The sequence below is a fragment of the Ambystoma mexicanum genome, chromosome 5q (genome assembly GCF_040938575.1).
Source record: "Ambystoma mexicanum isolate Mex_15411 chromosome 5q, UKY_AmexF1_1, whole genome shotgun sequence".
Taxonomy (NCBI): Eukaryota; Metazoa; Chordata; class Amphibia; order Caudata; family Ambystomatidae; genus Ambystoma; species Ambystoma mexicanum.
The window spans coordinates 337,869,419-337,897,322 of NC_090933.1; positions in this window are offsets into that span (position 1 = coordinate 337,869,419).

A 27,904-nucleotide genomic window follows, 5' to 3' on the forward strand; every position below is an offset into this window, starting at 1 on the left:
CCCCATTTACCCTTCCCCATTCCCATTTTTGCCCCATAGGGCATAATGGGAGTGGGGAAAGCGTTAATTACGCCACCGTAAATTACGGTGGCGTAATTAACTCCATGGTCCCTTAGCGCCATGGATTTTAACACCTGCTAAAAGCAGGTGTTAAAAGTACCATGGCGCTAGGGGACCTCGTACTCAGGCGGTAAGGGTCGGCGCTGTTAACGCTGCCGTAAACCCCTTACCGCCTGAGTTGTAATGAGGCCCCATGTTGTTAATTACGCTACCGTAATTTACGGTGGCGTAATTAACGCCTTCCCCACTCCCATTATGCCCTATCGGGCAAAAATGGGAATGGGGAAGGGTAAATGGGTTAATGGGGACTTACCTCCCCACCAACCTCGGAATGGGGCGGTAAGTCCGCCAACCACCATGGCGTAAACATAGTTTACGCCATGGCGGTAAAGGTACGGCCCAGGCGGTAACTTACCGCCTAGGTCGTAATGAGGCCCATTGGAGTTTGGAGGTAGCCATGGTGCTATTAGCGCCATGGCTGCCTCCAAACTCGGGTCTGGGTTCCTTGAATGAGGAATTACCGGGTAATTCCAACCTTGGAGGACCCGGTAATTCCTCATTCAAAAAACCCATCCCCATTCCCATTCGAGCCCCCATAGGGCTCAATGGGAATGGAGAGGGAGCTAATAACGGGCCCGTTATTAGCTCGCTGGTCCCATTGCAGGACCCGCAAAGGACATCTGATCTGCCAGACGTTCTGAGCGGGTCCCGCAAGGGAACCTCGTAATAGGGCCGAATGGGTTTACCGGCACCGGCACCATTACCGGTGCCGTTAAACCCATTCCGCCCACCTCGTAATGAGGCCCAGGGCCTCATTACGAGCTTGGCGGTAACCATGCCCGTTTTACAGGCACGGCTACCGCCAAAGCTACCGGCACCCGCAATTGGGCAATAACCGGCCCATTACGAGTTGAATGGGCTGTTAATTGCCCATTCGCGGGTGGCGTATTGCTGGGCTCCAATCCCCATTCTGCCCCATAGGGCATAATGGGGGTGGGGAGCATGGTTGCACCGGCACCATCGATAACGGTGCCAGTGCAAGCACGAGTTCTGCTTGCGGGTGCCGCACAGACCTGGCGGGCTGTCAGACAGCCGTGAGCAGAACTCGTAATTCAGCGGCACGGTTTGAACGGTGCCGGTGCCTGACCGGCACTGTTCATACCTTGCCCGCCAACATTATAATGAGACCCGCTGTCATGTAAGGCATGCCTCTCAGCCAATGAGATTGGTTACACACGTTGCAGTGGTGCTAATTTCAATAAAAAAAAGGCCATAAAGATCCACAAATTGGAGCACAATCTCCAGTAGACAGTTTTTCAAATGTGTGACATACCCTTAGTTGTTTTTGTATACTTGGCAAAATATTAATACAAGAGTGCAATTCATTTTTTATTTTTTTTATAACTAAAATGAACATAGAGGAAATCCATGGGCCTCATTCCGACTTTGGAGGTAACCACACTGTTATTTGCGGCATGGCTACCTCCAAAATCGTTCCGACTCCGCCCTCGTGAATGGAGTAATTACCGGTCCATTCCAAGGTTGGAGGGACCGGTAATTCCCCATTCACCAGGGCCCTTCCCCATTCCCATTTGAGCCCCCATAGGGCTCAATGGGAATGGGGAAGGCGCTAATGACGGTACCGTAAATTACGGTACCGTTATTAGCACTAAAGACCCTTTGCGGGTCCCGTCCTTAACGCCTGCTAAAAGCAGTTGTTAAGGAAGGACCCGCAAAGGGAACTCGTAGTAGGGCGGTATGGGTTTAACGGCACCGGTCTCGTTACCGGTGACCGTTAACCCTTACCGCCCTACTCGGAATGAGGCCGTTGTCCTGCTTGCCAACGTTTTTTCATGCGTTCTTTCACACTTTAGGGAATCAGATCTTCCTGGCAGAGCTGCGGCTTCTGGGTCTGACTGTTGAGTGCACTCACGTGCACATACAAAAAAACAGACACAAAAATGTCAACACCTATCAAAAGTTAAAACGGTGAAATCAATAATGTATTAAAATAAAACTACTTTCGGTAAATAGAGAACATATATTAAGCATGCAGTTAAAAGTCCCATGTCAATTGAATATTCCAAGGCAAAGTGTCATTCAGTTTTATATGTTCATAAAATTTAGACCAGTTGCTATAGCAGTGTCTGTAATAAAAGTAAAATTTAAGAATTATCGTTAAAAGTTTCCTCCACCTACAAAGCAGTGTTAAAGATGGATCGCTGTGAATATGGAAAATATGCATCCATAGGCTTCCATGCCCATAGGACGTGATGCGCCTAATGTTTGTCTAGGGAATAAAGTTTATGGTGAAATGTTTCTAAGGCTGTGACTGGGGTAAATTGAAAGAGGTGGGTGGCAGGGGAGCTTCTCAGGCACTGACAGGTGTTTTTTTGCAGCCATGCAGATCCTCCTAAACATTTTCAGATGTTAGCAGCAATAATTCTTCTAACACCATCATTATGAGTCCTCATTATGGGTCAGGCAACAACCATAAATATAGACAGAATTTGAACTACTGTCTGTTTTCACTGACTGCCTGATTGCAAATCAGATACCGCATATAGTACTTACCACTTGCAGATATTAAATAAGTGCATACAGCATTTTGAAGACACGGCATGTTGAAAGAATGGCAAGCAGTATTTTCTGAAAGTACATGGCTCAGGTGACACCAAATCAGACATACATGAAGCCCAACACCTTCAAAGGGTAAAAGAAAAATCCACAGAATGAGTCAGCACATTATCTATTGATAGTCAGATCGGTGGATTGCGAACCAAGGTGCCCATGAACTAATAATGGTAATTGAGGAAGTGGGGCAGGTGCAGATCCTGCAGGAGCGCAGTCAAGCTCCACCTAGGAGAAAGAGGAGGCATTTGTGCACTGTCCTCCCAGGGTCAGACCATCACCTTGGGAATTATATAGGAGAGACTGGCTGAATCAGAGGGTAATGTGCTGAGAAGTGCTTGTTTATTCATGCAAAAAAGCACCCTGAGCTCCACTAAACTTTCATTTGCCTGCAAGACACGCTGAAAGCCATGTTTCTATCAAAGACATGTTACTGAATATGTATGTTTGAAACTCAAGGAGAAATCCAACAGAACTGATACTCATTTCTACATACTATGTGAGGAATGTTGACAATTCCAGAAAATCCAGCTTGTACGACTGTAATTTCTATTTTGAAAACCACACAAAGTATTCACATTTAATTTCATAAGTCAATATGCCATGTATTTCCAAATGTAGGACAGATTTTTTCATACGTGTAGAAAATGGCTTCTCCTCTGAATCCTAAACTTCTTGCTACAAAGATCAATCTATATTTCAGAATGGCCAACGGTTGTTTATATTCTGTTATGGATTTCATGCAACAAAGCATGTGAAATAATGTCGAAAGTATAGAGTGTTTTTTTCCCTGACAGTCTGTACTAAAATAGTGAAGAGAAATCACTCTCATGTAATAGTAGATGAAGATGTTAGGTCACGCCAGAAATAAGTGGGTGTGTTTTACATATTACTAATTAGGCCCATGAAAGTATTAAACAGCAAATAAGAGTGCCCTATTTTTGCCTTTGTCAAAACCTGTTTTTTCTGTGTTTTCAGTGTATCTAGTATAAGGCAAACCTCTGTTCAAATTGCATTATAAAAAAACAACTATGCTGGGGGTCCAAGGGGATTAGCTTGGCTATCCAGAAAGCTAGATCTCCTCAACCAGCAATCAAAGGAACACATTGAATCAAACCCAACAATAACATCACATGCCTAGTGCTTACAAAATACATCTTTTGTATTCCAAATTGAAATGATGGGCCTCTGAGCCAATACAATCAGAGTTTGCCACATGATAGTTACATCTGGGTTTTAGACCATGCATCAAGGCAACCAATAAATGCACAGTTTCAACTTTGAACTCTGGCTCACCATAAAACCTATCTATCATCTGTAAGGTATTGGAACTCAAAATAGTCCCCTATCAGCTGCCTGCATGATTAATTATGCTGATACAGGTTTTCATGTGCAAAGTTAAACAGAAATAAAGCTGGCTATTTAAATGACATTATTTGGTACTTTTAAACATGATTTTGGATGTTACATCCCACTGCTTAGGTTTAGAACTAAAATGACAACTGTTCTTACATCTTTAGAGTCTCCCCTAAAAAATGAGATCAAACCGATGTGTTAATATTTAATAATATTTGATAAATTACATAAATAAAATGAACTTCATGAAATGTCATCGCACAAATGCATGCCTCGTTTGTATGACTTTGGCTTGAGCATGGCAATCTAAAAATCCGTATTTCATTATGGGAACAATTATTATTGGATGATATGAAGAAAATATGATTATGAGTCCAAATTGTTGTCCACCATCATGTTTGTCACACATCCAAAAATATGATTACCCTATGAAATTAAGGTGTGTATTCACTGGTAGTGTCAACCTGTTAAGCAGCCATTAGGAAGATTTCACAAATCAGAAATTGTGATGTTAATATGACAGTGTGGGTAAATGAGAGCCTTTTTGATTTCACACTCAAAGATATTGGGAAAGCTCTGGGATATTGAAGGCTGCAGAATGGGTATCCTCTGTCTAACTCGAAGATCTTGAGGGATGAGAGGGATCATGGGCCTTTTCCAAGATGAAACCTAAAGCACATTTTATCCGGAGTGACATATGATATCCCCGAGGGAGACCTAATTTCACAGAGGTGGAGAAAGTGGAGAACGGGAGGGGCTAGATGATTGGGGCATTTACATGGAGGCTATGAGGGCCCAACTTGGCTCTGCACCTTAAAGGAATTATCCAAACATAAATATAAGAAGACCACGTGATATTAGACACATGTGCTGGAGAATAACATCCATGGAATGGGTGGAATTGGGAGGGGAATCAATTCAAAGGGCTCATTCCAAATAGTATGCAAGTGTGAAATGCACATTTCTGTCTCACAACATTCAAAGCCAAGTGAAATCCGATTCAGTGTAGAACAAACAGCATTCTGTGTAGTGTGCAGCCTTTTTTAAATCATAGCCAATGAAATATAACCCATCGTTTCACAGGTCTACATCTGGGGCTGTGAACTGGTGCACAATGCCTCCTAGCCTAATAGAGAATGTATAAATCAAGACTTGTAAAGACTTACGCATTTAAAAACAGATGTTTGGATGGAAGGAAGATTAGCTGGGCCATTTCTGTTCCAAATTACAAGATGGAATTATAAATGAATATTGAAACCTCTGACATTACATTCAGCAGAAAGGGGTGTACCGTGCTTTAGTAGGAACCAATCTGCAAACTGAAGTTGGCGGAATACTTATTAAACTGCCAGAATATCATAAGAATACATTGACAGGAACTGTAGATGAATCAATATTCTGTACTTTCAAATTGATAGTACAGCTTCCCTAAACCCAAACCTTTAGATTTGGATGCAAGCCAACATAGATTGTATTTCACTTACATGAATATACTAGCCACCGATAGCACCTGCATGGGGGCATGTGGGAGGGAGAATTCACGCGGAATGTGATTTATGTTGATGATGATGTTTATGTAACCATTCTCTAATATCAATACTTACTATTGATACTGGAGAAAATAAAGCTTTTTTTAAGAATCTGTCATTCATTAGAAGAAAGGTAGGTTTTATGTATATGATGTGCAAAGTATTTAAACACACAAAGTTCAGAAATATAAGTATTTGATTCATGGGAATGATTGTATGTGTTATGTGTACTAGTGAGATTTGTATAGGCAGGCAGATGTTCTTCTGTGGACTGGCTCCCTACGTCTTTAAGTTACTGTGGTGACGTCCCCAGCATAACATTTGGAGTTCACCTTGGTTTTGATTGACTTAAACAATTTGAGGTTCAACTCTGAATACAGCATGTTTCTTGTCCCAGAATTGAGGGATGGGATTGTATACTAGGGGGTGTTAAATCAGAGGTGATGTACCTTAAGTGGAAAAAAAGAATTAAAGTCACCATAATTCTGGTCATTTGAGTTTTCGGTATCTATACCCCTGCATCACCTTTACAGAAATACCATCAGGCAAGTACTGAAGTTCATAGAAAAAGTCATACAGTGTGCCATGAACATTCGCACAGGCACACCACCTCTCCTTAAGTTGTGTCTATGCTCCATGTGTGTGCGAATGGAACATTCCAACACTTCATTGTCATGTTAATGGGAATGTGCCAACCCACTGTTTTAGTTTTCCTCAACCAGGGCTTATATGCTGTCCTGTAACCTGCCCATCATCACATTTAGCTCCCAACATCCCAGGATACCAAACATGCCACCAAACGTAGGTTCTACATTATTAGCCACTTCCCAAACATGACAGGGGCTCTAGACTGCAAACATTTCCTTTTGGTCCCAACCCAGGAAAAGAAGAAGTGGCTTCATATCTAAAAGCAGCAATACAGAATGAACATGCAAATTGACTGTAATGCAGACTTCATAATCACCCCCTGCAGACCCCAGTTTCGTGGATGGTGCACATTGCCAAGATCCTGAGGAACAATATCATGCCAATGTTGATGAACACTGACATGGGTACATGGATGTGTTTACTAGGTGTTTGAGAAATTCCCCTCCCTGGTGGCAAGGTTAGACCACTCAACCACACAGCTACAGCTCTGCTGCCGGCCTTCAGCCCAAAGCTCCCCACCTGCACCACCACATGTTCTCATCCTGTAACCCACGTTCTTACCCCACACATACTGAAGTTCTTTGCACCAGCGGCTTAAGAGATGGAGTGTGTCGGGATGTTTTTGGTAGATAAAGCCTGTATCACAATCACTTCATATCATAAATAACAGTGATGTTAGATATACATGCGTGCGTAGTCCGTTCCACCATCCTATTCCTAAACCGTTCAGGTGACTCAGCAGATCTCCTTTTAACCAGGCAGATGACACCTTTCTGGAATCCCCAAAGCCAATGACGACATTGTACAATGATGCACATGTGGGGACATTATCAACTATTTGGTAGGATTTTGGTCTATTGAAGGCACATTTCAGGCACCTGGCAGATCTCGGGTGTTCTTATGTACAGCCCGGAGAAGTTGAGGAAGGTAACCATTGTCTGCTGCATACTAGATCACACGTACATATGGCGTCATGTTCCAAGACCAGCGCAGAATGCCATGATCGATGTCAGTGATGATGATGTTGATGGGGACAGAAAAGATGTGAGAGATTAGTGGTCATCCACCAGTCATTGACAGACAAATGTCTTCGAAGGGCATTGGTGCTAATCTCCCATACTGACCTCACACCTTAGTGTAATGACATAATATGACCCTGTACAGAATTCAACACAATAGGATCAATTAATGCATGCATTCAAGAGTGTGCCATTTTCATATTTGTATTTCTCTGACCAGTCTTACTTCCTGTCTGCCACACTCCTCCCACAGCTCCATCCCAAATAACACCACCTACAAAAACACCTGACACGCTTCACCCTCCATCATCCATAAAAGCAACCCCTAAATAACACTCTCAACTCCCCTCCCAAAACCATCACCTGAAAACATCCTCTAAAACATCCCATCTGCCCTCCACCCACCTCCGCCCTCATAAAACATTGTGTAACATCCACTCACCACACGTCCAACCAAAACACTGCCTATGAACACATGATTTCCTGAGCCCCCATTTCCACAGCCTAAAAGAGTAAGATCTGCAGCACAGGTCAATCAACGTCATGGACTGCTTGTGATTGAGTTCTGACTGAGAGTGGCAGCGTGTGAGACAGTGGAATCGCCACTGTCTGAGTTTCAATCTACAGTCAAGGCCTGCTGCACTGTCTCCATGGTCCCAGAGATCAATGCAAATCCCAGCAACATCCCTTCAGTAGCCACCATCACTCTCTGGGTGTGTAAAGTAATTGTAGCTACTACACACCAAGTAATTGTTGGTAATGCAATAAACAAGCAGTGCTTTCCACACTGTCAGTGTTTCTTTGTCATGAAGGTGTTTTGTTTGCCTATTAGGACCTCTACCTGCCTTTTTGCCTGTTGCTGCTTACCATTCCGGTTTGGCTCAATTATGCTATGTTGTGTTATGTTATTTGGAATTTGTATAGCACCTACTGGTATGGCCTCGAAGCGCTGTGAGGATGAACCCTTTTTGGAAGGTCATAGCCTGAGAATTGCCTCATCACTAATTCCTGCCCCTATCTCCCCCTGGAGAGATGCTGCTGTCATTAAGGGGGATCAGCCCTCCTGCATCACCCATAGGTTCATTAACATTGAAACCATCAGGACAGGTGGAAATAACATCCTAATGATGACAATAGTGAGGTCCTGTATGTCCCACCCCCACAATGGGCCTTCCTCCCTGTCACAGCTGCATCGCATGCAGCCTTCTCCAATATCTCTTGTGGCAGCAGGAGCCTGAGGATGTTGTCATCTAATGGCAAGGGAGGTTCAGCTGCGAGTACCTGCAGAAGAACGGTTGGTGGTGGTTACCACCCTGGAAGGCGGCGACCTTGATGAGATCCTGCGTTAGGTCCTCCTCTGGCTGTCTGCAGTGACTGATGCACCAGGGCCGGCCAGAGGAACTGGGGTGGAGGCAAATGGCCCTCGTGGTGGCAAAGATGATATGAGATGATATGATATGATAGTTTATGTATAACAAGCTTAATACCCAGAAGTTTCTAAGCACGGACCTGGAGATCGAACCTATGTTGCTCCGTGTCATCTTGCTTGCAAGGCGAGCACGTTGCCCCTGAGCTATCCTCCCAAGACTATCCAGCTGATCTATCCTCCTGAGACTGAGAATCTCACAGTGTTGTCTGCGGTGATGATGGAGAGGGATCTAGTGGCAGAGTTGGTTGCAGTGATCACAGCAGTGGTGCTGGCGGTGGTAGCAGTAGCGCTGGTAACATTACTATCCCTGGAATGGGTAGTTGGCCCCCGCGCACAAGTCACTGTGATCGCCTCCTATGGGGAATATAACACGAATAAAAGGTATTAGCTGCACAGTGATGGTTAACAGTGTGCAAGGCAAAGATGAACATTTTAGAGCACTGTCAGTTATGGTGCCTGAGTGTTATGAACGTGTCAGTTAGGACATGAGCTGGAATGAAGGAGCATAGCCGGTGGGTGGTCTTTCTCTTTTGTACCTACCACAAGAGTGACTGGCACCTAAATATACCTGCACAAAAAGCAAACTGGTCTTCTCTAAGAAGTGTCTCATAGCTGTTCTGTGTTTAGTGTCCATTTGCACTCCTTAAATTACAGTACCCACTCACTGCTTTATCTGGGCCATTATCATCGTATTGCTCCCATTGTTATGCTCTCCTGACAAAGAGGAATGTGTTAAGAAGCTGTTTCACAGACCCACAGAGAAATAGCTCACAAAGGTGTTAGCTCGGAGCACTATGCGTGCATTGATCCTGCAGTCAATGCTTAATACCTGTGTGTGCTTTTGAGATGCTGTCAGTGAAACCGTACCTCCTTTAATTTTAAGCCACACTTGAAGATGAGGGGTCATTTTGGCATAACACTTGATGCACGGGTAGTGTAGCTCAGTGGCAATGCTCATCTTGGAAGCAAGACGACGCAGAGCAACACGGGTTCAAATCCTGGGTCTGTGCAGAAACCTCTTCAGTATTAAGCGTGTTATAAATAACCAATTATTATTATTATTATTATTATTATTATCTGTTTGAAAGAGGCCCATTTGTGCACCATTTGACCTCAACTCATTAAAAAGCTTGGGGTCATCTAAGTCTTGACTACATCCAAGACATACAAATGGGAATTCCAAATTCATTATGAATAACCAAATCAAATATGTATCGATAAATTGGCTTGGATCCCCTGGGCCAATGGATTATTGCTTCTTCGCTATATCTCGAGGAAACATTCACTTTAGCCTCAATATATTTCTCTAAAGGGGATGATCCACAGTTCTTCAAGGCATTGGGGTTCCAACGTCTTTGGATAAAACCAACCTCTAGGCCTGTTTGTGGATGTTAATGTCTCCCCCTTACCAAAGGGGATGAATCGCTGCAAATGGCTGCAAACACAGGAAGGCAGAGGCTGGATGGGCACTTGCTGACATTATCACACAGCATGCATCAGGGAATCACAGACTATTCCTGTTATGCATGGCCCCAGCAGCAGTACATGTGTCCTGACTTAGGCTGTGTTATTGAGCGTAAAGTCCTCGTTGCTACTTGTAAATACATTAACCCACCGGTTGTTTGCTTAGTCACCAAACGAGTTAACCATTAAACTTGTGACCTGTACATCTCTCGATAATGAATGAAGAATCATAAATTGCAAGGGTGGCTTATCCATAATGGGCAGTGGGACATCGGCCAACACATTTTGGGCAAGCTGCCAAGCCACCCCAGTGAATACACTAAGGCCTCGTTATGCATTTGTTGGTATCCACAGAAATACCACCAAACAGATTTACCGTTACTTTACCGCCACTTGGTCTGGCGAAATTACCGCCAGATTACATAGATTATATAGCGCTTTCAATTAGGGCGCTATATAAATAACACATCATTATCATCATTATCATTATCATTACAAGTGGCAGTATGGCAGTGTTAGTCACAATTTATGGAGTTCATAGGATTGCATCAGGATTTTAGGGGAATTACCTTTGCCGAAATGTCATTTTTCTGGCGGTAAGGTGGCAGAATTACCTCCAGCATTTTCCTGGAGGTTTTTCCTCCACCTTACCTGGAAACCATAGTATGGTAGTCTGGTAATTCGACGGTAATGCAGTGGTCTCTCTGTTACCACTGCATTACCACAGTTTTTGGTCACAGCGCCAAACTCAAAATGAGGTCTCAAGTGCTGAGTTAGCAGCCGAGGGAGCGCTCCTGGACTAGCGTGAACTGTCAAAGGGAATCATGGTTTCCCCTTGAGTGTTTGTGTACCCCAGGGCGAGTGTCCAATTGGCCATGCAAGGCCAGGGATATTGTGTTTCCCATTGGGAAAGCAGGCTGGGGTACTGCAGCTCTGAATGTGCATGGGGGACACTCCTGTACCTTCCTGCGCAGTCAGAGAGCACTCTGGCTCCTATGAGCTTGTGCAGCAACAAGAAAGCTCTCCCTGCTTCCTGGTTCCTGTTCATGTTGTGCAGTAGCTGCACAGCGTTCATGGGAGCCTGTCCAGAGGGCGGCAGAGTAGATTCTGGACAGGAACCACAAGTAAAGAAAATAATGTGTATGTGTAAGTGGCTGCCTGCGATTGAAAGAGTGTATGTTGGTTGTGTGCATGCATGAATAAAAGAGTGCATGATGTCTGCGTGCATGTGTGCATGAGAGAGTGTATGTTGTGGGTGTGCAGGTCAAAGTGTTATGAATTCTGTGAATGTGTATGGGTTCACGAGTGAATGGCTATGGGTGCACGAGAGGATGTGTGTGAATGCTAAATTAATGCATGTGGTTGGTTGCATGTTCACAGAGGATCGGGCCTCTTATTTGGGGATTGTGAGGAGGACATTTGCTACTGGGCAGTGAGGTTAAAGTAAACATGATTAGTGTTACTAGGTGGCTAGATTGACCTGCTTTGTTGCAGCCAATCAAGTCATTTTTTCTGACAATGGCATGGCATGTTTTACTGGGCATCAAGGTTAAAGAAAACATGACAAGGTACTGTTAGTTGGCTACACTGGCCAGTCTGGATATGCTTTCTTACTCTGGCATGTTATTGTTTACTTGGGCATTAAGGTTAAAAGCAAACACGATATGTGTTACTATGTAGCTAGACTTCCATTCGTTGCTGCAGGCAGTCTGGTGACACTTTACTACCCTGGCACTGGCATTTTCTACTGAGCATCAAGGTTAAATCAGGCATGATAAGTGTTGTTATATGGCTAGCCTGGCCTAAATTGCTACAGGCATTCTGGTTATATTTTCATTCTGTGGCAAGGCATTTTTTACTTGGCATGAAGGGCAAACTAAACATGATGAGTGCTATTACGTGTGTAGGCTAGCCTACATTTGTGCTGCTGGTCTGGATATATTTTCTGACTGAGGCATGGCATTTTTTAATGGCAAAGCCAACAAGATTAGGTTGTTATTGGTAATGCTGCATGTATTGGTCTAACCTGCATGGACATGTATGGGCACATGAAAATAGTTTTTTTTATACTGTTATATATTGTTGGCAAAGTCATTATGAAAACGAATTGGAAAAGGGCCTTGTGCGCTATTGGAGACTTGCATCTATTGGATTTTGTCATGTGTGACCCAAAAAAAAAACAAATGCAAACTGTGTGGCTTTTTAACCTATTTTTCACAGACAGTATGCTTTAAAAGGCACAATTTTAACCCATTATTAAAAAAGAGATTCAGACATGAACCCTCTCCCCCAAACTCCTTTTGGTTGGAAAGGCTCCCTCGCTATGCCTGGTTGCTCCTGCATATTATTGAGAAACATGTACGCCCCTTCAATTAAAAAAAAATCACCAGCTGCCACTGGTAAATTGGGTTCCATGTAATAATGTTGCCACAAAAATCTCGCCATGCAAAAAGATCGCCGAAAAATGGCCGTTTTTTGTGGCGACATTATTGCATGGAACATGCGGGGGACACCCCCGCAACCCCCAAACTTTTTTTTTTTCTTTTTAAATGTTTTGCCCCTGTCCCCATATATATGGTCACCCAAATAATATTGCCACGACATTTTCCCGTATTATTTACGGTGACCATATATATGGGGATATTATTACCTGATACCGTAAATTGTTGCAAAATCAGGATTTTAACCACACAATCTCACAATCAATTCTGACGTTACTTTCGCTTAAAAAGCGCTCGAGAAGCTACAGACGAATGTGGTACACACTCAAGAATGATGTAATGTAGCATTACATCCTAGGGAGAGAAACTTAAGTGGTTTTATTGGTCCACAGCTCAACTATCGGTTCGAGGCAAATTTTAAGGATGCATAATGACTGTAAGGGACGATAACACCCATTGTGTCCCTTTCCTCCAAGTGCTGCGTGTCATTATAATATGAAAAAGTCACAAAACAGATTAAAACCAAAAGGAAAAAGTTAGATCAGATGACATTTGTGTGCAAGTTGAAGACAAACAGCAGGCCTTGTAAAAGTGGCTAAGGTCCTCACGTTATCAATAGTCCACCAACATTCTAGTGTAATAATTAAACTTTATAGACCTAACCTCAGGGCAGTGCCAGGAGTTCTGGGCCTGAAAACGGAGTCTGCCCAGATTATATACAAATACATTCTGTGATGTTTGACCTGCTTTATCACAACATAAATAGACGTTGCTTCGTATGAAGAAAATTGAGCGTTCGTGCTTCCCATTGACGGTGCATTCACAGAGGACTGTACACAGAATCCAAGTGCTTTGCTGGGCTCAGAATAGCAGAATGCTTCTGAGTGAGTTTGGTCAACTCCTGGCAATATGCAGTTTGACCTCCATTTACACTGAGTGCAGCAAAGGCATTTAGCAAGGTGTTAGGCCCCATACATCCAGGTATGACCTGCGGGTAGGGTTTACAAATCTATTATATTCCTGTCCAAAATTCCAGGTGCTGATTGGCCGCAGAGCCATTTTACTGCAACCTCCACCGGCAGATTGCCTCACAGCACCCCCCTATACCCCCCCCACATCCCCGACCCCTGTCTCTTTTTAAAAAAAAGCTTTACTTTTTGAACCCGGAACATAATAATATTAGGTCCAAAAAGGTATGTTTTTTTTTTAATTTAAAAAATGGAAGGGAATCAGCCTTGATGGTTCCAGGGAACTGGCTGGGTTGCTAGTAAGCACGTAGCAAAGTACTGAGGGGGGTTGTCTTCATGTGTGGGCTGCCACAGAAATGCAGCTGCGAGGGTGGCAGAGGCAAAGCGGGCCCGCGTCATCCAGAACATAATTTCCTTTATAAAAATGTTTTCAGATATCTAAGACCTCCTGAAGATCCACTGGAATATGGTGGAGAACATGTGTAGAGGCATTTAATTTGACATCAAAGAGAACATAACTGTTCATTAAAATTAACATCTATTTATAAAACAACAGTGCTTGGCGCATCCTTTTAACAATTTCTATAATCATTGGAGCAGCGATACACATATTTAAATAATAAATAAAAATACAAACACTCACATTTACACAACATACACACAGAAAACACTCTCTGTTTTATTTGCATGAACATCCATCATGCACTCACTCATAACACAGGCATAGATGCATCCATACACATATTTAAATAAATAAATGAACATACAAATGCACACATTTAGACAGCATACACACTGCAAGCATGCTCTCATACACACCAGCATCCATCATCATACATTCATCGCTATAAATAAATAAACAAAGAAACAAACAGACCTAACAACACAAGCTTGCACACATCCATGCACATAATTCAAATAAAAAAAAACAGAACATAAACAAACTTCCCTTTTGCCGCAGGTCTTTCCTCACCAGCACTCAGGCCCCTGCTCTGTCTGTATTTGCGAGGAGGTACTGGAGCGCCCCTTGCACATACAGGCATTCAGCTCCCAAGCCAGCATTTCCAATGAGCCATGCGAGGCGGGGGAAGAAAGCGCCCCAGCCTTGCATGGCTCATTGAGCTTGCACGGCAAGGGAACTTTAACTGTCAAAGGGAAACAGTGTTTCCCTTTGACAGTTAAGAGCGCTCACTCAGCTGAAAAAAACAGGTGAGGGAGTGCTCTTATTTCACTGTGCTGGCTCCTCCATAATGCGTGACAAGGGACCAAGACCCGGTGGGTCGACACCCCCTCACCCATTATGGAGGAGCCGCCCCTGCTTGCAATATTTACCAGTTTTCTCAACCCACGAAAAGCAGCTCCAAGTAAGACCCAACCTCCCACGTGCCACTCAAGCTGAGCTCTTTCAAAGAGAGCTCATTGCTGATAATGTGCACTACTGGCTCATGCTGCGGACCTACAAAATTGACACATTTAGGTGCCTGCTGGAAGGATGGTTGTTTAGCTGCTACTGGAACCTGGCTGCGTTCAACATTATTTTGCACTTCATTACTACGTACATGAACAAATGGAAAACCAAATGCAGTGCTCACTTTGAAACCCGTCTGACCTGAACAAGCATGCCTCCTCATGAGGGCCTTGGCTTGGGACAATTAGACATAATGTTGGGATGGAAATTAGTCTTTCCCACTCCCCTAGATGCTTTAGAGTGAGGTGAATCCCATAGGCAGCAATGTGATCTGCTAGGGGGGCAAGGGGTGTGCTAAGAAACCCGGCACAAGTACAATATCACAGGAATCATAGATACATAGACTTAGTGTGAGCATATAAAGAGACACCATCTTATAATTATGGGAGACGCATTCAGCCCCACATGGCTGTGCGGTAAACATAGGCCCGGTTAAGAAACCTGAACAGGCCCAAACGCTTAGGACAGATGAGCTCACGCTGCTAATTCTAACAGAAACTTCCCTTTGTCCCTTAACTGTTGCAATTACTTATTATGGTATCCCAGAAAGGAATGCACCCGGCAAGGCCATAAGACAGCACCAGGCTCCTTGCAATGCCCATTCATCACAGCCAGGCCAACAGCAGACCTCTAACCCCCACCAACCCCACCAGGATTAATGGCACCCACCACAGACCCAGTCCAAGAACCCCTGCATTCCACTATAGTGAGGGACCCCAGTCCGCCAGCGATAAAACCAATGGTTATCAAAGATCTGAACATGCATGACCATTTCACCTCTTCCCATAAATACACCCTTTGTAGTACAAGATACAGGGAGGGATAAATTATAGATCAAAATGAGGGTGGAAGCCTTGGGTGTGAGGAATGCCATATATGCAGAGCACAAAATGTGTGGGTCAGCGTGATTGTATTCCTTCTCTCCCCCCTGGTGCCAGTCCCCGAGCATCCCAGGTGCATACTATATTGATGTATTAGTAGCATTAGCTTACAATATTAGCCTTGGAACCGCAACATGTTAAGAGCCTAGCCTTTAGTCCCTGTAGAGATAAGTCCAGCTGACTCACGAGGAAACAGACTGACGGCAGAGACGGTATCCAATCATAGCCTGGCATCCCTCATGGAGCAGGACTTTTTATATGATCTCACCAATCAGTTGTGTAGATTTAGACCCTATGGATGATGTCCTTAGTGATGCTTTGGACTGTTTATGATAATTCAGACAGAACGTGATTGAGCAGCAGAGTCCTCTGCTGACACCCTTGTCTTTTGTACAATTAAACCTTGTTGTCCTGGCAAGCAATCTCTTGACCTTTTTTCCCTGGAGGGTTGTATTATTTCTGGTGTGAGTGGAAGGGGACTTGCCTTCATTTGATGACCCCACCGACGTGATCTCAGTGCCCCTGTACCTGCGGAGTGATCCAGGTGACCTCTCTGGAAGTGCTGTGCCCACATACAGTGACCAGCCCCAAAACGCGTACTCCCCAGGAGCCCTGCAGGAGCCGTCTTTGCAGAATACTGCCTGCACTTCGGAGCGGGGTGCAGCCCCAAGGAGAGGTGCAGGCCAGTGTTTGAACCCCGTGAACTGAGGAGTTTGGGTGAACACTCACACATGAGTATAGCCTGCAAGGGATAACAAAGTGGGGTTGGATGTATGGAGCAGTGTGAACAGTGAGAACATGCAGTGACTGAAATTGGGAGTGTAGCATGCCTGTGGAGTGCGTTGATTTTTTCCTTTTTATCAATTTTTTAAGGATATTAATGAAAAGGAAAACAGAAGAGACAGAACCTCCCTGAGTGAGGGCGGAAGGTGGCGCCACAACAATTCTTTAAACAACAAGTGAAAAGAGGAAATACACAGGAGCTTCATATAATTAGAGAGCTCGGGAATAGTAGTGGTTGTTGTTTTAGTTTGTTATTTTAGTTTGTTTTACTAGTGTATTTTATGGTCTAGAGAGGAGGCCCAGGAGGTGATATGCGGGTTGTGTATGGGCATGTGCGGAGAGCGTGGTGTGTGTGTGCGTGTGTATACAAAAAGCCATAATGGGGAATAGAGTGGTGGGTGATTGAAGTGGAGATTTTTGATGATATTAAGTTGCATTGTTGACAAACTATTGTATGACTGTGGCGCAGCAGCAGAGGCGTATCCCCACTACCAGACACACAGGAGACGTGACTATGGGGGGAGAAGTGCCCATAGTGCACATGTGCAAGGCACTGCCATTGTATTGTGAGAAGATTAAGAAGTATCACAACCAATGGGTGACCGAGACTAGGGGAGGGGGGATGCCCTGCGGCTGGCCAAATCAGGGGTCCTTTGACAGGAGCGTGTTGGAACACATGTCTACCTTCCTGACAGCGAAGTATAAGGGGAGACCATTGCAGAATAGAAGGTAAGTATTGAACCTCTGGAAAACGTTTGAGGATACAGAGGACCACAATGGGGAAAGGACGATACAAGACGGTAGTAAAGATACAGGCCTATGAGATGATGGGAATACACTTGTGGGGAGAAAGGGAATATATCCACTAGCAACCCACCCTGCAGGCAGATACATGAACCCAACATATGTATCAGCAGGCATGAATGTAGCAACACCAGCCAGTGCACCTCCTCCACCTTATATTTCCCCTCGGGAGGTCACCACACACACACGGGGTAAGCACAAGAGTCCTAGAAGTAGCACTGACATCGACAAAAACAGAGTTAGCCAGATTACGAGTGGCATGTGACTTAACAAAGACAAACATACCAGTGCAACCCACGGGGGAGGAGTGGAAATCAAGAGATTATTTATTTAGAATAGACAACGCACCCATAAGAACCATCCAAGTACAGCATGACAGAGAGACAGACAGTTTGGGTTACGAGAATGTAGGGTCATGGAGGGGAGATGAAGAAGATTGGAGTGAATTCGATGAGGTTGAGGACGATGTGGAAGGAGGCACAGAACAGGTGCCTCAACGCACCCTGGGGTTGGAAGGTTTGTGGGACGGAAAACTGAGGAGGTTTGGCCAGATAGCACTAGCAAGGAATAAGGGAAGTGCAACTAATGGCAGAAAAAGCAAGATAAGAATGCAGATGCGCCTAATACACAAGGGGGCAGGGAGGCCACAATATGCACCATGGGCGCAGATGGATAAGAATAGCCTCCTTAAGGCACTCCCGGCACTCCCGGCAGGTGCAGGGAAATGGATATATGCTTTTGAAAAGAACATAGAGGGTGTGCCCTTGGCGATAGGAGACATTAAAAGCTTATTGGTGGCCGCAGTTGGGGACCAAGCTGCAGATGTATGGGTGAAGGCGGGGCACCTGGGAGTAACACTGAGTATCAACGCCCATGATAGAGCCTCGTTCAATAAGATTAGAGCCAAGGTATGGGATGCGCTGCGGCAAGCATTCCCAGACACTCCAGATTTACAGTCCATCATGCAATGTACAATGGGGGACGATGAAGACGCAGTGCAATTTATCCTCATGGTCCAAGAGATGTGCAGGGCAGAAACAGGCAATTCCGGGTACCAGTCAACCCCCTTTTTATATTTTATAGTGAAACAGAGCCTACCCAAGAAAGTGCAGAAAGCGCTCAATAAAATAGTAGGAATAGAGGTGAAAGTGTGGCCCGAAATTGAAAGCATTATAATTCACCAATGTAGGAGAATCAAAGAGCGCAAGAAAGAAACGATTCAGAGGTGACAGGCAGAGAAAGTGAAACTAGTGCAAAATAAGCTAGCCAAAGTAGCTGTGGTGGCTTCGGGGCCGAGGTCGACACAGACGGAAGAGGGAGGGTAAGCTCCTAATGCTATGAATCCCAGAATAGCCTTTGTGTGGGCTGAAGGAGGGCAAGGACAGTGGGCAGAAATCTGCAATTCTCGGGTCCACAGTGGCAAGGGGGACAGCAACGAGGCCCCGGTGGGTTTCGAGGATCAAAAGGAGGTAGATTTGGGGGAATGGGGCCCAGAGGAGTAGGAACAGGGCAGTATTGGACATGCAGGAAGTGGGGACATTTTTGGAGAGAATCCCGGAGTAGACAGGGTATCGGGAATAACTACAGTCAACAAAATTATGCTCCCCCACTGCAATAGACCCCCCAGGGTCTGCACCCCAGAATGTCCTCAATACCATATGAGATCCATCAAGCCTACACACAATACCCGCAACAGGCAGTACAGCATTATCAGCCCCGCCCCAACATGCAGCAAGCAGGGAACATAAATGCCTTCAGCAGTGTGCCCAATGGCAAAGTCACCCGTTTCAAGGCGCTACAGTGGTAGGGGGAAACCCTTTTTCATTCCAAGGGAAAGACACATACCCTGACTAGGACAGCCCACAGAGAGCACTTGCGTGTCCAGTCCTGTCAATAACCCTAAACCCATAAGAAGAACCCTTGATGGTGGCAGAGATAAGAAACAAAGAATTCATCTTTATGGTCGACTCAGGAGCCGAGAAGTCATGCATTAGCGAAGTTGACTTCCCATTATTAGGCAAAACTCAAGACACGCAGGGATTCTCTGGGGCTGTTTAACAGTTCCATACACAAAAGATTTTGCTGTAAAGGCTGAAGGGAAGGTAGTAAGGGCTCCCCTCTTGTATTCTGAGAGCTCTCCTGTCAACTTGCTCGGCAGGGATCTGCTCAGCAAGCTAAACATGACGATCTCTTTCACAGACAGCGGTATCATCTGCGAAACACTTGGCATGTGCTCAATGGGGGCAATGCTCATGATACATGGCATGTGACGTGGTGGTACGTGGCATCCCTGTACATCCCGAAATGATAATGTTCTGGAATTACTGTGCTTGCACAAGCCATTCCCCAGATTACCAAAACTTGCTGGAGAGTACCAACTGATTTCATTTTTCAGCCTTTGGTGTCCCTAGAGCTGGGTGCAGGCACTATACTATCCCTAGATCTGGAAGGGCTGCTGGTGTCTGCCAAAAGAATTGTGGTACTAGAGACAGATGCCAGTGGAACACAGTTGTATGCATTGATCCCACTGAACCCCTCAAAGAGTTGAGAGATGCCGAACTTTCTGAGGACAACACCGATGACAGGGAAATCATACTCAAAATATGCATCTCCTGTGAAATCATGGTACAACACCAAAGAGTCCAGAGCCCCTTCTTGGCTGTTGTCACGCCACCCCCATTCAGTCAAGCAGACTTACAACAGGTCTCCGCACAGTTATGGACAACCAACCGACACGATGTATGGCTGCTGAAAGAAGTGACCCCAATAAGATTCACATTAAAGGGCAGGGCAGTGTTGCCCGGGTGAAGCAATACCCATTATCCAGGGAGGGAGAAGAAGGGATCAGAGACACGATAAAAGCCTTACTACACCAAGGGATCATAGTACCCTCTACCTCACCATGCAATATGCCCGTATACACCATTAAAAAGGCATCGGGCAGTTCCAAGATCTCTGACCCCTCAATGACGTAGTGCAGAAAGAATTTCCACTTGTTCCAAACCTAGCCTCCATTTTGTGCACCCCTGCACCCAGACTCACAATACCTCACAGCATTCACAAATGGCGGAAAGCACTATGAACATGCTTGTTTGCCCCAAGGGTACTGCAAGAGTCCCAGCATATTTAACAGGATACTGCACGAAGACCTGGGCAGCATTTGGGTACCCAGCACAGTAATTCAGTATGTAGACAATTTATTGGTGTGCAATGACAGTGAACAGAACGGTCGCAGAGACTCCATTGCCCTATTGCAACTGTTAGCCCATAAGGGGTATAAGGTTGACATGGCCAACCTCCAGTAGTGCCAGCATGAAGCACTCTATCTAGGACAGCTCATTTCTGTGGATGGCAAAAGAATTATATCTGATGAGGCCGTGACTGTGCATGCCACGCCCAGACCAGTTACAGTAAAAGGCATGCAGGCATTTCTGGGGTTGTGTAATTATTGCAGGGCTTGGATTCTGGATTTTGCAGCATACACAAGTCCACTCTTACAGGGCCTCAAGGAAGCACAAAAGAAAAGCAGTAAAATAGAGTGGCCACAACTATGATTCAGAGTTTCAATGAGCTGAAAGAAGTAATTTCAACAGCCCCTGTTCTTGCCACTCCAGCCGACAGCAGTCTTACCTCAAAAGATAAGCCTTGTGGCTCTGCAATCAATGCCCACAGGCCCCAGCACCACAACGAGCAGAAAGAGTAATTTTGTTACTTTATTGGGCATTTGTCACTGTGTGTTTACACACAGCCGCATATTAAAGAAGCATGTGTTTTCACTTAATTGTGCTTCGTGTGCTTTTAAAGTTTGCCTCAATTGCGAGCTGTGATCACTGGTCATGCAGCCCTCTCCCCCCTTCCAAGATAGCTACCCCTTTTGATGATCCCTTTGTTCAGCCTTGACCTGTCTCCCCACCATTGGCTACCTGTACTTCTTTAGCCAATCGGCGGGACCGAAGCGGGAGCCGGCCCATTGCTCAACGGCCCATTTCTAAGGCCCACTTCTAAGGCCCCTGTCTGCTTCCTGTCCGCTGTCTGGCTGGGTATGTTGGGTCTCTGGGGGTCCTCTCCTACACCCTCCACATACACATGGAAGCCGAAGAAACCACCATGTTCCCTGGACCCATGGTGAGAAATGGACTTCCGAACACTTTTCTGACGGTCAGCTCCTTTTACTAGCCTCTTTTCTAGCCTCTCAAATCCTTCCCTCTGCACCGGGTCTGGCTACTTCTCACTTTACCTGATCTAATCCTCATTTTATCTAGCCCTGCCAGTAACTGAATGTGCCACCTGCCCTGTTTTAAAGTTGCATTTAGCTTGTGTAGTGTGCTGCATTTCACCTGCCCTTTTTAAAGTCTCATTTGACCTCTCTAGTGTGCTGCATTTCACCTGACCTGTTTTAAAATCGAATTTAGCCTGGCTGGTGTTCTGCATTTCGACTGACCTGTTTTAAAGTCGAATTTAGCCTGTCTAGTGTACTGCATTTCACCTGCCCTGCTGGATAATCAATTTAGTTGTGCTTTGCGGCTGTTTGTGCTCCCACAAGGCGCACATCCTTCTGTCTCCTCCCCCTCTCCTCCAAGTGTATTAGTGCTTCAGCCTGGGAAATGTCTCCCCCCCTCCACTTCTGCCTATCATGTCGCTATCTATCACTCCTATCCTCTCCAACTGTTCCACGATCATCTATCCTTCTCCTATCCCTAAATCTGTCCAGAAGAAACTTAAGAAGGACACTCTGGGCTCCAACCCAGGCCTTCCTAGTGCAGACATCCACTTCTTCATTTACTCACCTGACCTATGGACTCGCTACATGGTTGTCCTTCTCTTTCCTATCACCTCTTCTCCCATTAATGGTGGCACTCGCTGAGAGGTCCTCCTTGACCTCTTCACCATTTACAGAGTCATCATTAATGTCTATTTCAATGATGGAACCATCCCAACCTTCTTCTCTTTGATAGACTCCTCCCTCTCCTCCCTAATCTTACCTCCCCCTCAGGCCAGGCTCACTTGCCCACTGTGCCTTCCTCCTCCTATACACAGGCCCCCAGCCCACTACACCTTCCACCTCCTCCTCTGCAAAAGCGTCTGGGCCTTGCCCTACTGTCCCGGCCCTCTTGACAGCCTTGATTCCTCCTCCATCCACTACTATCTCTCTGGCCCTCTTGCCAGCCATGGGGGGACCCCTGTCTCATGCTCCCCCCACGCAAGACCTTTAAGGATGGCAGGCTACTCCATATTGCCACCCTTAACATTCGCTCTGCTGTAAAACACTCAAACGATATCTGCAACCTCCTCGAAGTCATGGATCTCAATGTGCTTGCCATCACTGAGACATGGTTCAAGAACAGCTCTGTCACATGCTTTGATACTCTCCTCCCAGAAGGCTACAAAATACTTTCTGTGCCCAGGATAAAGAAAGCAGGTGGTGGAGTAACACTGATCTTCCCTGAATGGATACCTGTCTCTACTATCCCTATTGAAGCCTACTCCTCCTTTGAGTCCCTAGTCTGCAGACTCTCACTCTCTCCTAAATGTTCTCTCCTCGTGACCACCTTCTATCGGCCTCCTGGACAGCTTACTCTCTTCCCTTCAAATGGGCCGACCTAGCCTCGTCTCTACTCTCCTCCTCTTCTCAACTCCTCCTGCTGGGTGACCTCAACATCCACCTTGACTCTCCAGACTTGTCAGGACTCTTCCGCAACCTCTCTCTCCCTCTCTATTCTGCCCTCTGGCTCCACTCACACCACAGGCCACAGGTTGGATGCTCTCAACTCCACTGACATCCTACTCTCTATCCCTCTCACTACCGCTCTGTCTTGGACCGACCACTTTCTTCTATCGACTCACCTGGAGCTCTCCTCTCCTCTGGCAGCAACTCACCCGGCACAGCCACTCATCTACAAGGTCTCCAGATGCATGAAAAAAGTGATGGCAGCTGCCTTTGCCTCCACCTACTCTCCTCCTCACATTCCTGTGGTTGACCACCCTGACACAGCCCTCACTATCCTTATTCTCTCTATCTCCAACACTCTTGATATTCTTGTCCATGTCATGAGGGTCCGACTGAAGCCTTTCAAAAAGTGCAACTCTTGGTACGACTCCGACCTGGCTGCCCTTAAATGCAAGTGCAGGGCAGCTGAGCGGAAATGGAATTCGTCTGTTGGACCATCTGACAAACTGGCATGCACCCTCCTTCAAAGGCAACATCGACTGTTCACCCACTCCAAGAAAAGAGTATGTATTCAAGCCTGCATATCTGTGGCATCAAACAACACAGCCAAAATGCAAGGAACTGGCCAATCCTGCAGCCGCCTCCTCCTCTGTCACCCCCACCCAGGACCTCTGGTCGGCCCTGGCAGCACACGTCAACACAAAAACTCAAGACACCCTCTCCTCCCTTCCCCCCACACGACAGCACACAGCAGAACCCGTGCCTCCCTTGCCTCCCTTGGCCCCACCTCCACTTCCACTCTCCTCTCTCTCTCTCCTGTCACACCTGATGAGGTCGCCAGACAAGTCCGGTCTGCGAAAGCCTCATCCAAGCAAGTTGACCCTTGCCCTTCCAAAACCATCAAGGACAACATTGACTCCCTCGCACCAGCCTTGGCTGACCTTTGCAACCTCTCCTTTTCCACTGGAGTTTTCCCAACTGCTCTCATGCCCTCCCTTGTGCACCCTCTTCTCAAGAAACCCTCTGATGACCCTTCCATTCCATCAAACAACCACCTGATCCCTATCACTCATTTCCTGGGCAAACTCCTGGAGAAGCTGGTTAGACTGAATCGATCAATTGTTTCCACGACCATCAGCCTGGCATTAGAGAATCCAGAGGCACGGAAACTGCTCTTCTAAACACCCGTGAAGACCTTCTCTCAAATTCTGACACTACCACTCCCTCTGTCCTCATTCTCCTTGATGTCTCCTTTGCTTTTGACATGGTTAACCACAACATCCTGATCTCATGCCTTCGTGACACCTTGGGAATCACAGGTCAGGCTCTGGCTTGGTTATCCTCTTGGCATCCCATGTCGAACTTGGTGCCTTTCTCTCGCTTATCACCCTCTCAACTTGCAGCTTTCTCCAGTGTTCTAACCTATCCCTCTTGTTCTTCAATGTCTACATAGCTATCCTTGCACGTTTGATTGCCACCTTCACCTCTAATATCCTGATTTTAAAGGGCTCGTTGTTAGATGTGGGTGGGGCTTACTGCTGCAAAGGAGGATAATAGTTTTAGTAGATTAATCTATGTATGGTATACTAATTCAAATGTAATTTGGCAAGAAACGTACCACAAGCAACACAGTGTAGTCACAGGTTGAAAAGTCCCAGAAGGCTCTATCAAAGAGATGTGGGATCCGAATCCACGAATAGTTCACAGCGTAACAGGTAGTATTTTTTTTTTGTTGTCATTTTATTTATTTGTAAAGCGCACCAAGCCCTGAGGCATCCGGGCGCATTTCTTACATATACAAATGTTACGTAGTTACATACAGATTAGTAAAATACAGCAGGTTCAATGAAAGTGCAATACAGTAGTGCAAGCAAATAAGGAAGTGGAGAGAGCAAATACTAGGTAGAGAGAACCAACGTCACTCTCAAGAGCACTCCCACGTTGCACGCATGGGCTTCTGGTTTTAAAGGGCTTGTTGGTAGATGTGGGTGGGGCTTACTGCACAACCAACACAGTGTAGTCGTAAATTGAAAAACCCAAGAAGTCTCTGTCAAAGAGATGAGGGATCCAAATCCATGAATAGTTCACAGCAGAACAGGTAGAGAGAAACAATGTTCCAGCACAACACAACACTCTCACGAGCCCTCCCACTCTGTTCGATGTTCAATTAGGTTGAGCAATGGATAACTGAGAACTGGATGTGCATAAATGGGGGGAAACAGACCTACTCATTCTTGGCTCTAACCAAGCCAGGAGTAAACTTATTATAAACAGCTACGGTGCCTTTTCCATCAATCAACCCAGGATACCCACCCAGACAACGGTCAAAACCTTGGGAGTTACCTTGGAAGCCTTCCAAAGTTCGGAAGAGCACACAAAATCAGTTAGCAGAAAATGCAACTACCACCTTCGCCTACTCAGGAATATTCGACCATTCCTTACTGCAAAAAACGCTGCCACGATGGCCCGCGCCACCATCTTACCAAGGCTGGACTATTGCGATGTATTGCTCCTTGGGGCTAGCATTTCCATCGAAAAAACATACCAAAGGATTCAAAATGATGCTATCCGCATCATAAAAAGGGTCCCCTTGAAGAAGCACATATCTCATCATCGGAAAGACCTGCATTGGCTGTCTACAGTGGAACGCATCAGTTTTAAAACGTGTACCATCGTCCACCACTGCCTTTACGGCAACGCCCCATCCTATCTGAAATTAGCGATAACCCACTATGCCCGAGGAAGATGCCTACACACAAGGGACAAGGCCCTAGCTTCCTGTCCCATTTTTAAATGTACAAGAGGCATGGGCTATGATTCCCAGTCCGGGCATCCCAGCTGTGGAACTCCCTTCCAGGCAAGCTGAGACTGGAAAAGAATCTCCTGAGCTTCAGGAAGAACTATTGTCTTTTTGTGTATATGTGCGCCCAGATGCCTGCAGGCTTTCGGGTCAGAAGAAAGAAAGAAAGAAAGAAAGAAAGAAAGAAAGAAAGAAAGAAAGAAAGAAAGAAAGAAAGAAAGAAAGAAAGAAAGAAAGAAAGAAAGAAAGAAAGAAAGAAAGAAAGAAAGAAAGAAAACTACTCGTTTTGAAGAGACTTCCTCAGGAACTTTGACTTTTCCTGCAACTGAACCCTATTTTACCCTGCCTACAGCTGGCACCTAGCCCACTAGTGTCTTTCTTCTGCCTCTGAGAGAACTCATGCAATAGACTAGGGAAAGACCGCAACACAAAAGAATTCTGCTTTGAAAAGTATAACAAGTGTTTAAAAGTGACTTACTTGTGAAAGAGTTGGTTTGGTAACTGTCTCTCTGAAATATGTGCAGTTACAAAAGTTCTTACTATCCTTTGAAAGTGTTTTGCCATTCTGAAAAGTATATATAAGGTTATTTTACCCACTTGTGAATTGGTTCCCCCACTTCCCAAATGTAATGCTGTTTGCTTCACCTAACTATTTCTTTCAGAATATAAGCATATAAATTCACCAACCATGTTTTGCTTCCCTGAATTGCTGTATAGCCGGTCTAGAATAAGTCTGCCTTAGGTTTTACGTACATTGAATAGCTGTGTGCCATTCTGAATATGTGTACTGTGGGTTTTACTGACCTTGGTCTGCTTTGTGCAATACTAAAATAGTGTAAAGAGTTATTGCTTACCTTAATTCGTGTTTTACTGATCTGAAAACCAACTGTAATAGTTTATTACAACATTAGGTCTTAGTCACCTTGTATAACTGAAGGTTATCCTAAATGTAGTTATCCTATAGGTACATACTGTTTCATGATTTTGTGTTCCACTATTGAGAAAAGTATCCTGGTAACAGGGTTGGTTTACTAAGTGGTTTCTTAACTGAGTAACTGAGTGTCACTGCATGACTGACAGGGCCTACTAACCTTGAATTACTGACTGTATTCAAAATGTATATGTAACCTGGTTTTACTCCCCAAGAATAGCTGATTGCATTCTAAATGTGTTTGTGTTATAGGTTTACCTAACCTTGAACTGCTGACTACTCTTCTTAATAAGGTAATACTTTGGGTTGTACCCCTTAAGTATTGAGGTGGTTTTGGTTCAGGTGCATTTTGGTGGTGTAACCACCAAAATATTACCAAAACATTGCTACTGTAAAAAAAACTGTAAAGGGTAGTTCCGGAGCAGTGAATGGCACTGGCATGGCAACATGCCAATGCTTGGCGAAGAAATGGCCGAAGCACCAGCCAGACCTTGACTCTTCCGTTCACAACTGCCACAACTAATATAGTTACACGTCTTTGCACACGGCATCAGTCTACACCTATAGCCCGAACTTGGATTTGCCTATCATTAACACCTCCTTGCCCACGACCATAATGAAAATCACCCAATACCAAACATTACACCTTGTACTGAGCCTCCTCACCACCATGGCACTTGCATCCGCTGCCTCATACCCTCCTAAGGATAGAAACATGAGACTGAGGGCAAGATTGTCCCGTCTCCATGAACCATCATCCTACCACAACTATAGAGGCTATATCGATCTAGCAAACCAACGTTCGCAATACTTCAAATCTGCCCCTCTCCACCCTGGCCTCATAACAACTAACCAGTCACCATCACAAGAGTCACCCCAACTAAAAATAAACAACTTCCCTCTACTATACCAACTAGCACCCTATCACTAACTGGGTCACTCATTAATGCTAGATCCATGGTAGCCCACACTACAGAGATCTCTGACACTTTAACCGATGAGAACTTAGACCTATTGGTCATAA